At 35.4% G+C, this 19,395-nt stretch overlaps 1 protein-coding gene across 11 annotated transcripts in view; it reads right to left on the reverse strand.

Moving 5' to 3' along the window:
* LOC111054967 (homeobox protein prospero) overlaps nt 1-19,395 on the reverse strand; it is a 134,702-nt gene that overhangs the window by 73,632 nt on the left and 41,675 nt on the right. For 8 of the 11 annotated variants that reach the window (XM_039427581.1, XM_039427580.1, XM_039427576.1 and 5 more), the window contains exon 4: nt 1,622-1,672. The exons of the other annotated variants lie outside the window; for them this stretch is intronic. The gene's annotated coding sequence lies outside the window, so the exon portion shown is untranslated. The remainder of the gene's footprint in view (nt 1-1,621; nt 1,673-19,395) is intronic. 11 annotated transcript variants of the gene reach the window in all.

Consider the following 19,395-nt stretch of genomic DNA (forward strand, 5'->3'; position numbering starts at 1 on the left):
TTACTTTCAATAGTGACTGTACAGATCTAAACAGACAATCTTCAACCGCCATGTTTTTTTCATTCTAACAAAATACTTGAGTAGATAAGTGGATTTGAAAATGTATTGTTTAATAACTGAAATAATTTTTAGATATTACTATATGAGAATCACAAACTACACCTGAAACGACACTTGATAACTTTGACCATCTTGATCATAACTTGGACTTCATCCATGCTTCTGGTATGAACATTGAAAGGTTATTTCAGAACTCATTATTTCCATTGGAATTATCTTATTATAAATAGGTTTTCTATTTTTCTATTATTTTTGAGAGAAATTGAAGTAGAATAACTTAATTTATGTTCATTTGAAGTTCAGATTGTTGTATCACAGTGTTTTAAAATTAGCCGCCAAGATTTCACGTGTGTATGAGAATAAAAATCTGATCTCAGTTATGAAAGCAAAGTTTTGGATAAAATTATGAAAAAGGATATTTTATTGATGAATGTAATTCATTTGAAATGAAATTGCTTATTTTATCGAGGAAAATGAAAACTAATATTAGATCAAATGTTAGGATGAATTGAATAATAGCTGTGTACACTCGGTGGCAAAATGGAGTCAAATATAGAGATTTGGCAACCTGCTCTCCCATCTTTCATCACTGCCATTATAACGTGGACCTCACTATAGCAGAGAGTATACAATGTAATTCTACACTACTTTATTTCGATCTAATTCTATCCTTTACCATATTACATTTTATATTCTCTGATTTCTAGTATTCGGAATAGCTCGAGATCGAGTAGTTTTTTCTCAAACAATTCAATAATTTATCCACGCTGTTTCTTAGTGTGATGCTCGTCAGCACCCCACCATGACCTGCAATTTTCTCAAAAATGCAACTGACGCGGTGCAAGCAGGGAACGACATGGTAGTAGGGTGTTCTGCTCAGGAGTCCGAATCGCCCTTTTACGAAGGAACGGCCATCTGCCAGCAACAAATGGCGATTGATGGCCCGGTAAGATCACTCATTCCCTTCAAGGGAAAGAATTGCCGTTGTCTCTGCGTACACTCCGTTGTGGAGTTCACCCTTAAAAACTAGAATACTCCCTCAACCTTGTCTGTCTGTCTCTAGTTTCACTCCTACTACAACTCCTTTCCCTCGTCTCTTGCTCTACAGTTTGACATACACGTCATCTGGCTCCGTTGCTCATTAAATTCATAGTTCTGTCGCTTTGCATGCTTGCTACGTTGCTGTTGTTCTTATCGAAAAAAATCGTCATCTGTTGCTTCTTCTGCTTGTAGAGAGGGTGGTCGAGTACAAACATTACTCCACTAGACCGTATCCGTAATTTTTACCAGCACCTCAACAAGTTGAATAATAATTCTATAGCGCTATACCCTAGACTTCATAGTGTGAGCTAGTATTATAGAACTATAGTTTATTCCCACGCGTAGTAAGGAGGTATTGTTCACATGTTTGTTTATACACATAGCACTTTGTCTAGACTGTACATTTTGGGTACAAAAGAAGTGAGATCAACAAGGGTGAAAAGCTGATAAGGCGTTGTTTTTCCTAAAATAAATTAGTGAATTCTAAATTGATTTAGGAAATTCAATAGAAACGCTTTACCTTAATTTAAAACTGCTTTGGGAGTTTTTGTCCAATCAAAACGTTAAAGCACTGCAACAAAAAACAAGAATGGAATTAGTTGAATAGATAGATAATACGATACTAAATTTATAGATTAATTACGCAATCTTCATGTGTTCCAATGAGCATCACATTAATTAATTCAGATTTGGTAGGGAGTAGGAAGCAATAATCAATGAGAGGATGCAAAAACAATTAAAAATGATAAAAAATCATGAAGAACACAACTTACAATCGAGTAGTCAAAGAAGATAATTAGAGTAATAATTATTGTTTCGATATGAATATTAAAAAAATAAATTTCCATGTAATCACTCTTGACAGATTAATTTGAGAACATGGGATTTGAATAAGATTTTGATGACAATCATACGACCAAAGTGTTCAGTGTTCCATCTGAAATTGAGAGAAGAGCATTTTTTTGTCAATCGTCCACCTGAGTTTAGGTAGGAGAAATACAGACCTGCAGAGGACCTAGTTGTGGGGTGACTGACCTAGCATTCTCCTCTGCTCAATGATGTAGTGAAGACAGATGGTTTCCACCTTACTTGGATGGCACAGGGTGGAAGAAGTAAACATCAAAGGAAGACTAGAAGGAAGAGAAAGAGAGAAGAGAAGGATGGATGGGTAAAGGTGGAGAAACAGCTTCTTGCACACGAACACACTCACTCAAAGTAGAAGCAGCTGGTGCCAAAAAGAATGAATGGAAGGAGAATATAAAAGAAAAGAAGACAACTGCATCTTACTAGCAAGGTCGTACAACTTCCTTTACTACCAAGTGACGTCATTTCCTCATCCTATCCACTTCCTTCAAATTCTATTCATACGGAGGACGAAATTCATGAATGGTTAGTAACATACACGTATACTCTCATATGACTTTTGACTCCTACATTACAGAACATAACATCCACTTCTATTTTATCAACCGATAAACATCTTCCAATAGATGTATGATGCCACAAACAATAATTGTCTGGTTGGAAATATTTTGATGGATAACCCATCACAAAGACGATACTATTCTTGGTAAAGTCGAGATAAAAATGAACTTCATTCTTGTTTACTGACCTCTTCAGTCTTCACAGCTGTTCTCCTATGAAGTTCGTTATTTTCTTTTGTGCCTACTGTTTTTCATTTCCTTGTGCCATTCAAGATGCCCTTTTGTTTGTTTAACTCGAGGCGCATGGGGCCTTCTATAGATTTGACCAGTCTTTTCAAGATTATTTACAAAATTTTGACACGCGCCTATCTGTGGGCTTCCGGAAATCATAACAACAACAATGGATTAATCTAGAAGCCTCCGCAGAGATTCATCACATTGAATGAGTACCAGGGAAGGGAATAGAGACCAAAAAATAATCTGGTGTATTGTGATTGCTTTCTTTGAACTATATAATATGAAATATTTTATTACGAAATTTGAATGGTTCATGTTACTACAAAATCATAATCCGTTCAAAAACATATTTGACAAAAATGCGGAGATTTCAAAGAAAATAAATATGTTGAGAAGCTTTTTACAATCTTTTATCTTTTGAGTTGATCAATTTCGAAGTCGGAGCTAGTTTCTGAATCTAGTTTTTAGAATTTAACAACTAATAGCTTCTCCTAATCTTAAAATATAGTTGTCTTTCGATGTGAACAATAAAATCAGGATTATTCAATGAGGATTGTTTTTTACGCATATAACAGTAATATCTGAATTTGATATTGAATAAGAAATTTCATATTATGAATACTAATAATTAGTAGAAAACAGTCCTCATTGAATAATCCTGATTTTATTGTTCACATCGGAAGACAACTATATTTTAAGATTAGGAGAAGCTACTCTAAAAACTAGGTTCAGAAACTAGTTCTGACTTCCAAATTGATGAACTCAATGAAAACGGACTTGGGAAGCTTTCAATCTTCCAACTTTCTTCAAACTCAATAACTCCTTGGACTTGAAACGACCATCACTTATTGAAGTAGACATGTACATTGTACACTGGTGGTGTCCTTTGCAAAGTGCATTAGCACACTTGAGGCACAGCTAGGATGTATGGCTAAGACAGGATTGGAGAGTGAGATCTGAATGGAAGGTGTGGCTGGCCTAATGAATGGTTTGGTCGCGGAAGTGATAAGACGACTACAACTGTGTCTATCCGCATGTAAGACAAGCAGACAATGCCGGCGTGTGCTTGGTTTTGAGGCTCAGCTAAAGGAAGGAAGTACTGTGTTCCACCGGTGTAACCCCGGCGAGACTCCTCACTAGCAACATTCCACTTTAAACTGTCAGCATTGGTGATGTTCATAAAGAGAATGTGACTAGCTTTGTCACAGTCATCCCTCACACCTGACTGCTACTTGCTTGTCTAATGAACAATTCCTTGGATCTGTGCACAAAATATTCGTTTCCTGTAGGCACGCTGTCAACTGAGACTGGCAGCCACAACAGCACACGACAAGTCTCGCAAAGGAAACGGAACGTGCGCCTTCCCAGTTTTTTAGCAGTCGTTTTCCGGTTTTTAAACGAGGGTTTCCTCAATCTTATATGAGTCATATAAATTTGGGAAGTCATTAAAAGAACAATTCCTTATTTACGATATAATAAGAAGCTAAGTATCATATCCATATAGAAGCATATAGAAACATGTATATAAACTATACAAGTATGATATGTAGAATGATCTCAATCATTCTCTGGAGAAACTTTTACCAGTAGTATTATAAAATGTCGTCATCTGTTTCCATTTCATAATAATTATTGAACTAAAGACAAAATATTACGAGGAAGCTATCATCCATTCAACAAATGCTATTTGATGTCAATTGATTGGAAGAAACTTACTATTGTCTGTTTAAGAATATAAAATATAATTTTTCTATGGCTTAATTGACATTCTATATTGACAGTCATATAACATTTATTATTACTGAATTGAGAATAATTTTGTAGGAAATGAAAAACTAACAAGTATTTTTTTGAAGTAAATTACATTACAATTATTAATAAAATAATAGTACATGAGTCTTCTGCTCAAATTCAAGCTCAAATTCATTGAATACGTGTGTACATTCTTCAAGTCTCGTTACTTACTCTCAATGCTTTCTCCATCAACATTCCAATTGCTATGAGCTGATAAAAATTCCATTTAATATGCATTGTCTTCTCATAAATCAAAATCTGGTGTGGCGCACTCACACAACTTTCCTTGCCGTTATGAAAATTTATCACCTGACGCTAGTGATCACGCACATCTCAAGTCTACTATATTCAAAGATCCAAGCCAGCTGGTGACAGAACAATAACGCTGGAGACACACGAAGTCTGCTATCTCTTCATAGTGAATGATTTAGTAGAATCAACAGTTGCAAACAGTTTGCAATTGAAATAATAACATTTTCTCGAATTTCTAGCTTATTTCCAATTTTAGGAGAAAATGTTACTGAACATCAATTGTGAAGATTTTCATGCTCAATCTTTTCCACTTGGAATTTTTTGTTTAAATTGTATCTGAAGCCTGATAATTGGGAATCTAAAATCAAACTTTGCATTGATGGGACAGAGCTCCTGGAATTTTCACAGACATGAGACTTGTGGCAGTTGATAGAACTTATCAATAAATATTTCATGTATGAATTTGATCAAAATCGTTGGAGCCGTTTTCGAGAAAATCGCGAAAAACCCTGTTTTTGACAACATTTTCGCCATTTTAGCCGCCATCTTGAATTGCATTTGATCGAAATTGTTCGTTTCGGTTACTTATACTGTAAGGACCTTAAGTTCCAAATTTCAAATCATTCCGTTCACTGGGAGATGAGATATCGTGTACACAGACGCACATACACTCACACACACACACACACACACACCACACACACACACACACACACACACACACACACACACACACACACCAATACCCAAAATCCACTTTTTGGATTCAGGGGACCTTGAAACGTATAGAAATTTAGAAATTGGGGTACCTTAATTTTTTTCGGAAATCAATACTTTCCTTACCTATGGTAATAGGGCAAGGAAAGTGAAAATTATAATATTGGAGACAATAATTCAGCATAATATTATGTTCACTGCTTTGAAATGTGTAATGTTCAAACTCATCTGTATGCAGATGGTACGGCAGCTAAAATATTGAAATTTCTTATTCGGAACACCTGGAAGAAACACTGAAAACAAGCAGAAGGAAAGAGGTGAGAAGTACACAAATCGAAAGTGTCTCAAGATGCTGTCGAACAAAACAACTCTTTCTTCACCAAGGATGTTTTCCAGATTTGGCGAACATCTGACGACTTTTGGCAAAAGGAACCGTTTTCACATGAATAGAAAAATGTTTCTACTCAGTCATCGAAAAGGATTGCAGATGTGATCGGCAAGAAAGGGGGTTGTTTTCGTTGAAGGGTCAAGAACCCGAAGGGTTGAACAGCTGCTGAAGGGTTTCGGCTTGGCACGTACCTATTGCTATAGTGAGATTCACTTGACACTGGCAGCATTCCTCATGAATAACACCAGCGCTTCTCGTTCTAACGCTGCTGTCAGTTTGAAGTGAATTTCACTATAGATGACTTGAGCTCGTGTTTACCAAGACAGAAAGCTGTTGTACTACGGTACCTTTACTATTGTTCATTTCACTTATAGGTGGGTATTATTTGCAGCTGTCTGGCTCATTGTGGTTCCTGAGCAAGTAGCACGAGTTTAATTTATTGAGATGCCTAGCAGTAGCTATTGGCAACCAGTTTTCAACAACTACAATTGAAGTAGCTTGATGAATTTGTGGATTGTAGTAGATTGATGAATTTGTGGATTGTAGTAGATTGATGAATTTGTGGATTGTAGTAGATTGATGAATTTGTGGATTGTAGTAGATTGATGAATTTGTGGATTGTAGTAGATTGACGAATTTGTGGATTTTAGTAGATTGATGAGTTTGGATAGAATTCATACACTTATTATATTTGATCAATATTAATTCGATTTTATAATAATCATCTTTTATCTTGGTTATGTATTTTATATCTAATGAAAAATAAAATTGATTATTATGAGTTACAAAAATAATTCAAATCTAATCAACAATAACCACAGAGGAAATATGCTTAAAATGAGGAGAAATTAACTGGTACATAGACATAACTTTCAAATCACTGAGAAATGATGACTTCTTTCACAGAACGAGAAAACAGCATTATTCTTAGCTCGGTCAATGGCATCTCACTTCCAATTTTATGATACTCTAAACTCTTCATTTCTATAGAGAAATGAACCAAATATATTCCAGTGTTAATATGAGGTAATTAGTTTTCTGATAGCTAATCTTGTGAGAAAATAAGAAACACAATAAAGTGAGAACTATGGCTTTGTAGAAACGATTACTCATTGAGAGGACTTCCTAATTATACTCTCTTGTTTTCCTACTGAATATTTCATTCAGAAAAGAGCTCACTTTTCTTCTATTCAACGTTTTGAAGTGAATATGTTACATTTCCAGGATACGGCCCGTTTGTGATAAGTTAAGAACGCTTGGTTGACGAGAATCAATTGAAGGAAATAAAAATGTTGATCAGAATAGGGGAACAAAACATAACAGATGTCAGTTGCTGCGAGATGAAGCCTACAAGCTTCGCAGCGGGATGCGATATTGTAAGGAGCAGGGAACTACTCCTGAACTCCGATCACCTGGAGAACGAATAAAACCGCTTTGGTGAAGAATATTGTTTCAAATATAGTGTGATTCTCTCCAAACAGTCAGCATTCCTTATAAATAGCGTAAATGATTGCCGATCAACCGATGCTGACATTTGAAAGTGAATGCAACTATAACGAGTGGTGGGACTATCGACCACCTGCCCAAACGAGAGCGATAAGTGTTCGTATTATTTGTCAAGATGGACAAATTATTGCCCTCAATTTGATCTCAATGAGATGTGGTCCACTTTCGGAAATCTTTAGAAACAGATGTAGTTAAGAGCTCGCCGTTATGGAGCTGAGTGTGGGCTGGGGACTCAACAATACACGCACAAGCTTCTGATAACATTTTTTGTGGTAACTTCCGCTAATGTATCTTTTCTCCTATTATCGGCTCGTGTGCATTTGTTGCGGCCGAGATTTGAGAAGGAATGAGCGGGAAACGAGGACAGAAAATGAAGAATAGAGTGAGTGAGAGAGAATGAGAGGTAGTTTTGTAGATTTGTCGAGGAATAAAACAGAAATGAATAATAGAGAGAGAAAAAAGAAAGCATGAGAGGTGATGTGTAGATTTAGGAAGAGAAACGGAGAGAGTGAGTGAACGGGAAGAGTAAAGGACAGAATGAGAGAAAAAGTTGTAGATGTAGACTACTGGAAAAGAGAATAGTCGAAGAAGCAAGCCATACATCCTAGTTGTGGCGTAGAGTGATAAAGAGGAAGAAATGAAGAATTGTTCGCCAAACATCCTGCCACTACTTAGACTGCTGCCAATATAATAGACAACTATAGACACAAGTGAGATCGATACAATAGCGACACTTACGTATCTATTGAAACGTATAATTGGGAATCATTCATCTACGGCTTTGCTGACAATATTCTCTTTTAACAGGCGAGGCATTCTCCGTGATGCCTCGTGAGGAGGAGGGATGATCTTTTTGAAAGTCTCTCTCAAACCGCGCCAGCAAAGAAGGCAAGATGTATCACGCCCGCTGTAAATCTCTCAAGAACAAACTGTCCTCAAACACTATTTTCAGCGAGTCGAGAGCGCGTCCTCTTGACAAATAGAGGCAATATCTTACCTGTGTCCTTTATGTCAACCACTTCCTTCCCTCAAACGTTTGCCTGGCTTGTATAATCCGACTCTCCAGCTGAGAGCGCCCCAAGAAACGCCACCGCATTTAATGTCTCTTACAACTGTCATAAAGTCCTCTGTTGGTTTAGGACGTGTTTCTACAAGAATTTTTAATTCGAGGAGATGTTGCAAATAAATCTCGCTAGAGATTGTGTACCTGGTTGTGGAGGGGTTGATATGAGGAAAGAGACTGCTGGTTCTAAATAGATGCATACTACCATACAAATGATTGTTACAAGGTATTTTTAACGGTATCCTCACTCTATGATACTACTCCCTATCATGAGTTTCACTATTTTACGTTCTTCTGAGATGTGATACATTAAATGATACGTTGGAGAAGAACTAAATTTTTGCTTTAGTTGATATTTGTAAAATATGAATGAAAACTGTTCTCATGGATCAGTAGTCTTGATTCTCAATGATTTTATAAAGAAATGTAGGAAAGAAATAAGTAGTGTATTTCAAAAATTGTAAACGATGATAAGGTGAGAGAGATTTGAATATAACGGGCTTTATATTTCTGTAATATGATTAAAGTTGTAAGGATGAGGAATGATTATATCATGACACAGAACTGGCATGGTTCACTATCAATCATATTTGTATTCAAGAGCAGTTATTCAACAGATTCAGACATTGATAAAACCTTAAAATTATTTATAACTATAATTGATAATAATTGTCTTATTATCAACTCAGTTTATTAGGTGAAATCCGATGAAATTCATCCGTTCCAATACAGCTACAAGTACTTGAATTTCTTGAGACATTCCTTAGTATTTCATCAGGAATTCTGAATGGATCTTTGTTTACAATGGCATTATTTTATCACAATTTCTAATTTCCTCTCTCCTTAAAAGTGAGAACTTCATATGAGTCATGATTTGCACCATTATTTTGAATTTATTGTGTATTTTATTCATACAATAAGATTTCTAGGCATGTGTCTCCTTGAGACACACTGTAATGATACTGTAATACATTAGAAGAAAATATTTCATGGATGCATCATTCGACTGCTTAGGACGGTACACAGAACCTCACTATACGGAACAAACGAAAATTTGAAGTCAGTGAAATACAACTGAGAAGATAATGCAAAGGAGCTTGTTATGCGACTCGTCCTCTAATTAGACGATTTGTTAGCTATTCTCAACCATGTTGGCATTTCTATCTCTCCAGTCTGCTTCATTTTAATGCTCCAAATCACGCTAAATAAACCAGTCGTCTTACGAGTCTTCGACAGATTCCTCAATTCTCATTCTTTGTTGATATCTGAGACCGATTTCCACTTCTTACAGTTAAAGAACTTGATTCGCCAGTCGCCACAATGAAATCACAGTTATAATAATTGGTTTTCTAATTGTACGGAAAAGCTTTGATATGGAAGGAATGAGCGAGTATTCTGATATTTGATAAGCCTGGTTAATTTGAAAAGCTGAGTTCCAATAATAATTTTTCAAGAGACTTCTGACATATTTTTCTAGAATATCTGAGGAAATAATTTCCACTTCCGCTATCAATTTTTCTTTCATTCAGTTTGAAGAAAAAAATACCGACAAGAATATTATGGCACATCCATAATCGGGATACGGAGGGTTCACTTGATAGGATAGCCGAAAAGGTTGCTTCCATAATGAAATGTCGACACACGTCTATCTTCTACTTGTTTCTTTTTTCATTTTTCTTTCTCACCCGCACAAGCCAAAATCCAATCATCTTCCAAACACAGACACACTCTCCTTCTCTTACTGCCTTCCTTGATATTGTATTTTCTATCTCTTGTTTTTTCTCATAATATATTTTGATATTGCATAATAACGGTGTGTCACGGTTGTTAAAGGAAGGCGCGTGCACCGCTTGAGGCGTCTTTAGCGTGAGTTATGGAGTGTTCGCAAACTACCTCCCACAAACTCACACACAGACACATACATTTACTCACACACATGCATCCTGCTCCGCTTAGCTGCTGTTCTCAACGAATTTGCGGCCGAAATTCCCTTCATCATTTCTTTTCCACTCTCCCTCCGACCTCTTGAAAAGGTTAAGCCAATAATCCTGCTTGTCACGATTTGTAATTCTTCAATTCTACGTTCTCTTCCCTTTCAGTTTATTGCGACATTTGCGAGACTGAGCAAGGCATTTGGGAGGCACCAACGAGAACTACCATTAATGTGCATCAACTTTGTAATAGTCATCAGGAGAAAGAATATACAGTGTCTTTATATAGCTTTTTCATCCTTCCTTCTTTTCCTTTATACTCTCTCCTGAGAGATGATGGACTAATAATTTATTAAATCAATCTATAATATAAGCATAAATCTTAGACAATGATTGGGAGAGAACAACAGGATAAGCTGGATAACTATGGACAGGATAACTGTCACACTCCCAAATTTCGATTGATGAAAGTTTATAAAGATCACTTGTATAAATATCACAACAGTTTCCACTTTAAAAACATTCAAACTGATAATTTGAAATTTTGATGGTTATGAAACTGGAAAAAATAATATTTCACTTCATAAATCATCATAGACTGGAAAATTTTCCAAAGGAATAGCCCAATCATAACTTGAAGAAATAAATTAAGAAAGATATTGGATCGATAATGTGGGAATCAAACTCTGTTGTAAATGATATGTTTTGTTCTATGATTGCAAATCATAATGGAGTATACGGTGAAAATATTGATGCTGACTGACGAATGAGAAAAAAGTTGAAAATTAACAAGCTACCTCTGAGTTGAGTATACATTATGATAATGATGAGGAACACGGATTGTTGAATTGAAAACAATGTCAATAACCGAAGAAAAACTTCACTTTTGGTAATCCAAACAACCCGAGTTCATCATATCTCTAAAATAAACAAATTGCAAGCATTGTTTGTTCGATAACTGTATATTTGGTGAATATTCCATGATTCAAAAAGCGATAATATGAGTGGAAAAATAATTGAAACCCTGAAAGTAATAAGTTTTGTACACCTGTTAATGATTGAAATAGACCAAACTTGTTGGTAAAAGTGTTGATAAAACTCTATGAACCGCGGCTCAAACTTTAAAATCCGCAATTTTCAGGTAAACTAAATATTTTTCAATCTTGAACCCGATCACACAGAATATTTTTCTCGACTGATATCGCTGTGCAACAATATCACAACAGAAATGTTATGAGCACTGTAGACGTGTGAGTTTCAAAAACGAGCTCGTCCATAACTCGTTCAGTTGTTTCCAACGTTCACTAAAATGCAGGATACCAACCTCGTTCCCAGTATTTTTTTTACTTGCTTACAAACAATCGGTGCATATGCATCTCATACTGACGTATCACACACATGTGTACTCAGAGCTGTGCATGCCACCACATCCATCCTCCCTTCAAATTGCATCGGTAATTGAGATGGGGTGGCCAATATTAATTGAACTTTGATGAGTAATTGAAAACATAAACAACAACAACGAGCTCCAAAAATTGCAACCTACGTTCGGGAACGTCAATACGAACCCATTTTGCAACTCTTGTGTTGAACGAGTAACATTCAAAACCCATTCTGTGAAAGCGAAAACTAAAGTGTCTTCCAATGCTGATAAATAATTTTCTACGCCTCACTTGTTTGTTTTGGGCAGCTCTCATTCTCCGCGTTCTAATTGACTTTTCAAATTTTCTATCATAAATTCTGTGAGATGCATTCGTTTCCACTCCATCTGAACAAGTTGAAAATAATTTTCGCTAATAAGTGCTGTGGCAAACCTTTCCAGAACTATACCGGTATAATGCTCTAGCAAACTCTAATACAATAACTATTAAAAGAGTATCTTAGAATAGTGAGATAACGTTACTCATCTTTTTCTTGGAGTAGATATATTAAGACATCATGATTGATTCGAGAGACGTAAATCTAAACTTGACTGTTCGTGAATGGATGATTAGATGCAATAAAATGAATCAAATAATAATACTTGACATAAACTCAGAATCTCAATGAACAGCTCTTGAGTATTTGTCAATCGTCATGCGCCATTTAATAATACAATAATTTTATCTTAAAATTGAAAAAATAATAGTCAATTCTAGAACATTATGTTCATTGATTGAAATAAATGACTGTTTTCTTGTTGTTATTTTGATTGAGAAGCAAGCACTCATGTAAAATAATACTTGTTAGCGATCATTTTGTAGGCGTGATTTGGATTTATAATTGCTATCAAGTTCAGCAATCAGTTACAATATTCTTCAACAATGAAATATCGTCCCACTCTAGTTTCTCAATTCGATTAATGTGTATTCAATAAGGAATGGCTCATTCGATGTCCAACAACTGAGCCTTTAGTGCTCCTGTAGAGCACTACCATTGTATTGTCTGGCAGGAGGGTCTATCCATTATTGGGTTGTGATTAAGATCTTGAAGAGCCAGATTAAAGAGGGTGAATCATGGATTGAACTAGGACTAAACTAGGTGAAAGAATAGGAGTGATGCTTTCAAAAATAATTCTTGTTCACTCAGTAGCATCTGCATACTTGAGAGTCTGAGAGAGATTGTACACCCAATACTGATAGAACTGTACTTGTGGAGTAAGGGACATAGATGATCTTTCCCATAGAGAAAGCTTTTTATCAGGCTTTCCATACGCTTCTAATAATAATTTTTCAGGATTTGAAAAAAAAGAACCGTGCTGAAACAGAATTTATGAAATGGGGAAATTGATGAATGGACTAATACAAGTATCAGCAGAGTTTGCCAGTGAATGACTTTTTTTAATCGACAATCAAGAGAGATCGATGTTACTGGGCGTAAAAATCTTTGATATAGTAGAAACCGTATCGAAAAATTAAAATTTTAAGAGTTCGTGTAATATTCACTTTTCCATTATAATCTTGAATATTTGAACTGTTCCTCTCCACATTTACTCGATCTATAATCCATCCAAAAAAACTTGATAGAATCATAAATCCATGATGACATTTACAGAGATGTGGATTTGTAAACATTAAAAAATTATTCAGGGAGTTTTGTGATGCGAAGAGAAATACATCTCAGTGTAAATGAAAGAATTATCATGGTTGTAACAAAAATTTAAACATGTTCAAATATTAAGTTATTTCGATGTGGTCAAAAATGACACGTTTGAAAGTAAGCTCATCGACGTATTTAAATTCAGTATGAGCGAGAATATCGGCGTGCTATTTTGCGAAATAAAATTGCATGATAACCTATGAGAAATCATGATGCTATAACTCTCTCTCTCTTTCTCAATTGAAATTATATCTCTCTCTCTCTATTTCAATTGGAATATACCAACTTTTCACCAGCTTGTTAATTTATGAAATTATCATAGCAAGAGACAATAGAGGAGAATTATTATCTTTATACGTGGTTTAGAAACTCAATTTAAGAAGTTATTGCATTGAATAATATTTGATATCAATTTATTAGAAGTGTGTAATGGAGCATTCAATATGAGTAGAAAATAATCAAATGTTGAACGAAATGGTTCTATATCACAGGTTTTTCTACGGTAACGAGTGTAAAATTTCGCAGAATGAAATGTGACATTCGTTTGGAATTTTGATTTCAGCATACATCTCATAGCAAGCGTTTTTTATTGTTATCGGGCGTCGTTGCTATGGTTACATTAGGACAGCACAAATGCGAACGCGGCCACAAATTTGTGGTGAGAGACGCGACAAACACCAGTCACCAGTCACCAGTCACCATCACCATCACCAGCACCAGCACCACCCAAATTGGGTGACCACACCCGACCTCCAATTCACCACCATGGTCCACCACCGTTGTCCATCATCAGATACACCAATACTTTCTCAATAATATGTTATTCATCGATATTCAGGCAGAATAAGTTTGATGAATTCTCTGTCCAGAGCAAGTGGACTTTATTTTAAGGGTGAAGAGAGCGGGAAACAAAATGAGGGACAGAAAGATTGTCATAATTTAAGTCCGGTGAATGATTGGGCATGAACTTGTCTTGACCATTGGCTTCTACATGCAAAAAGGTAGACGGCACCTTTGGTATCTGAGATAAGACAGGCTAGGCGAATGTGAGTTGTCAACACAATAGTTGAACTTGAATATGCAGTTTGGTGACCAGAATTTATTCCTAAAAAAGTAACAAGGAATATGCCAAATGGAATAAGCCAGATAATTTGAGTGACACATAATAGAAATGACACAATTATACACCTTCTAATACCAATAATACACCATTTGACACCATTTATACTCAGAATAGCAAAGATTCACTTCACCTGAACACAAACCATTTCTTGAGGAGCTGATGAACAGTTAGACAAAAGGCCATTTTTCAACATGAAGCTGACGGAATTTGAAGCACAAATGCAAACTAACCAAAGCTGACCTGATCGACGACGACGAATAATGCAAAATGAGATTACTAATTTCCATTACAGGATTCACTATGCAAACTAATTAGAGAATAATATTCAACATATTTTGAAGTGATTGGAAAAAATCTAAGTTAGGCTAAATACGAGATGATAATCAAGATGTAAATAGTACACCAGAGACACTTGAACATCTAGAAAACAGCAGTTTTCAACAGATGTCACCAAAAATGAACTCTCAGCTGTGTCAAGAGCGCTTAATACAAACGAAAGAATATGAATGACAAGGACCTAATAATGAATGTGGAAGAGGTCATTGGAGATTCAACAAAGATATTGAATATTTTGTCGAGCAGTTTTGGTTGCAAGCTCGTACAAAATATTTGATTCTCTGTTTCCCTTGATTTATGTCTCCAAATAAATTACTTGTTTACAAAATAATTTACCACTTCCAAGAAAAGTATTAATAAATGTTTCATGATGTTTGTAAGTCTCTTCGTGTAACCTAATATCCGTAGAAGCGAAGTGAGTCACTGCAACAGAACCTTGTTATTTCATAAGACTGAATCAAATGGCAAAGACACAGTTTCTGCTTCCTTCAAGATGACGCATACTGTTGGGGAGTCTTGGATTACCTTAGTAAGTCTAAGGTTACTTTTGCATCCTTCTACAGTGGAATCTGGAAGTTGCGAAAGTTGCTGCGTAACTTGATATGGCTGGCTCTTTGACAATACACCTTTTCATCTCATAACAGCTACTCGAAACTCTTCAAAACTGCCTTCTTTGAGCAAAACTTTGAAGAATTTCAACTTTGCTACCCAAACACTTCGTTATCAATTGAAAAACTATATCAAAACTCCTAAGCTATTTCTCAGAGAAGAAAACTTGTCATAATAGCTCATGTGAGGGAGTTTATAGCTATGAATGAGACAGAAGAATGACTAAACTGGATGAGCCTATTGGAAGAAAATGTCAAGCCTATAAAATTCGTTGTAGTAATCTTTATGCAAAATAAGTTGGTGTGGAAGTTGTTGAAAATAATTGGATATCATATAAAGAACAACTCATTCACCTTCTAAAACCCCGCTGACATGTACCCTCAACATCCACAATGTGAAAATTATAAGTATTATAAATTTAATTTGTTGTATGAATTCAGGGCTAATTTCTTGTATTTATATAATAGAATTATAGTACCCTTTAATATTGATTACGTTATGTAGTTGCGTTACAATTTGTATTCTTGTTTTTTAATATTTTATCAATTTTAAAGGGAACTATAATTCTATTTTATTAATTTGTTGTATATAAATAGTCAAAACTCATCCATTCCGAGCTAACAAGCTGAAAATATTTCTATTTGGAAATTGGAGATGAATTGGGTTGAGCCTCATGAACATGGGTTGAGCCTCAAATACAAAATTGAATCGGATTCCCATGTGAATGCTAATGGAGCTAATTTCACACTTGAAGTGTATTTCAGGTCAACTCATCAAATACACGCTACATCTCCACATCCAAACCACATCAAATTACATTCGATAATCTCAAAGTTTACTGCAACAGGTTGACGAAAATGTGAATTGTGATTTATACTTATCCACTCATACCTGTATTTAAAATTGATTCAAGTGAACCAAATAACTCATTACATTAGAGTAGAACATAACAATCAATGAATGCGGCTTGATCCCCTAATGGCATGGATCCCTAATTGTGACATGATTCATGTAATAATTATGCAGGATAGAAATCTGTGAGTGAAGGAGTTTGGGGGTGGTGGTGTTGGTGTTGGTTTAGCTGTCCTAATTTATTCAGAACACCTATTCAGAGCAAACACTGAGATTTGTCGAATCCAGAGTTAACATTGATAGTATTTTAATAAATATTTCCAATAGCTCCTGATTAGAGAACTACCAACTCCAATTAAGAATTGGAACTATCAAAACCATTTGAACTGACAAACAGAAAATTAATTTTTCAAATAATTATTATTAAACGAAATTCCAGTCAAATGCTGCAACTAATTTTTTTTCATCTGCAATTAATTTTTCATCTATTTCATTCCCCAAAATCACAATTCCATTTAATAGATAAATTGAGCTCTCTTATTTCCAGTGAAATTATTTCTCTAGAATAGTCTCAACAAATGTTGAAAAATAGATGTATTTGTATGTCTCTCATTATGTGTGAGAATAGAATAAAGATGTTAGTCAGTTTATAATAATTGAAAACATTCATTCACAACATATTATCAATATTCCATTGATGTTATTGATTCGATTGATGGTTTAACCAATCTCTGAAATATCAAATATCAACTTGTTTTAACTTTTCAAATTTGCTGATTCATTAACCTTGGATTATAATAAATTTGAAGTATTTATTATATTAAAATTAAGTCGCTGAGAAGTAAATTCCATATTTATAAACGGATCTCCATCCAGCCAAATTCTGAATACAAGTAGTAGAGTAACGTTGACCAAGAATAGGAAATATCAGTAACTTTCTAACTTTCATTCTTCACCTATGTTAACATAATTTGTTAACTCATAGTCCGTTCTATAAAGTAATGGTGTTGATTCATGAAGCACAAAAATGGAGAAACTCTTGGTTTGAATTCCTTTTTCAACTTTATTTGCCGACAAAATTTCAAGTGTTCCGCTTTTCGTATTCGCTATTCTTCAGTTGTCTCTCACATTTTATAGAACAAGGAGAATTTTCAGTATAGGAGCGTGAGTTGTTGTGTTGCGAAGTGTGAGCTTCTGAATGTTTCCCTTACATTCAGAGCACCACTCGGGGCAATTATACATGGAGACGACTTATTTGAAAGGCCATTGAATGAGTTGCCTGCATCAAGGAAACTCGTATGGAGAAGGTCCATCTGTAAGGAAAATTAGCATCGCGTGTAAATGCTTTTGCATCATCTCTTAATTACTAGCCATACAAATTCGCATTGATAGCAAACAAGACTGAATCATCTCGTTGCGCTTTTAAACGGTCGCATCTTCAGCAGCATTCAAACTTCAAGGAGTTTCGCCTTTCTACCTTTTCTACGATTTATTTATAGCACTATATACTCGCGACATCGCATTCACGGCTCTCAATTGATGCAGCATTCAAGCTTTGTCTTGATTCTTTTTCGAGTACATTGAAAGAAATGAGGGCAAACAAGATACGAAGAAAGGCTGCCACGTTGAAAGGGCTCTGTGCAATTTTTAATTGATACGACGCGTCATTAAATTATAATTAATTTCGTTTAAAGGAGCGACTGGTGTGGCTTAAATGTTGATGGAGTCGGTTGATTATTGAGCAACTGTGGATACTTGAAATCAATGCGATATGAAGAGCAGCTCAGATTGAATATTACAATATTTCTTTCCAGTGAACGTGCATTCTTCTCAGATACAATGATTCTGACTCCATATCCAAAGTCATAATGAATGCGTCTTGATTGGTGGCGTCGAGAACGTGGCACTATTTCATCATGAATTCACATGAGCGGAACTTGAAAAATCAAATGAAGCTCTTATACTGGAATTCATAATAGAATATTACCAATCAATAAAACATGACATATTACCAATAGTTCATGAGAAAATATTGTTTCAAGTGACTCATTTCCTTTGATTGAGATGGGTCATCAATACTAATTTATTTATGAGGCTATGAAAATTAGTTACCTGATTTTGGAATACTAAAAAGAAGCGGTATATAGTGTATAAAGTGACTGGAGAACCCAATCAAACTGAAGTCTATAAATATGACGTATTCATGCCTTATACATCTCTAATATTATTTTAAAGATTTACTGTGACAAAATAGTGAAGATAGAACTAGCTCTAGCTTTGTCGTCTCCAACTGAATTGATCATGCTTTCACCGAGTTAAAACAATTCTTGGTAGAACATTGTCATCTACCCAATTTGAGCTCTCACACTTCAACTCTAGAAATCTCCAGAAGAGTAAGAACACAGTTTTCTCAGCTATATTTGTGTGTCGTCCGGCTTAGTTTAATAAGGCCTGATTAAAGTAAACAGACTGTCACTTAGCAGTCCGTGTAGGTTTGACTAGATGCACAATGTCTCTTAAGGCTTAATAAGAAACATCTCATCACAACCAGTGTCACTCCGTAGGAGGATGACTGACCATTGAGTGACTCTAAAACCGAAATGCTGTTCTGTTCCACTAATCTACATTACTATCTGTATTACCTAGCAAACACAGTTAATGCATGAAGAAAATCGCACCAGTCTTCATAAAACGCTTCGAGTGTTTTATTACGGGGTTAAATTTGTTTCAAAACTAAACAACCTGTCATTTCTGTCAACGTTTATTATTTGTTTATTAAAACATCACCAAAAGCCACTGTCTGTTCTTTTGGATTATAAAAATAGGCGCTTCTGCTGACAGCCTCCACCGTTCAAGTAGTGCTGGAGCTCAAGTATAATTAATTAGTTAGGCAGACGACGTGACATTGGCAAAAAAGTCTCTCGTAAATTCAACTTTCTGTGGAGTACGCTACTCAAAAATGGCCTCCATGTTGAACACTGAAT

Source organism: Nilaparvata lugens, chromosome 4 (assembly GCF_014356525.2).
Source record: "Nilaparvata lugens isolate BPH chromosome 4, ASM1435652v1, whole genome shotgun sequence".
In the NCBI taxonomy this organism is placed as follows: domain Eukaryota; kingdom Metazoa; phylum Arthropoda; class Insecta; order Hemiptera; family Delphacidae; genus Nilaparvata; species Nilaparvata lugens.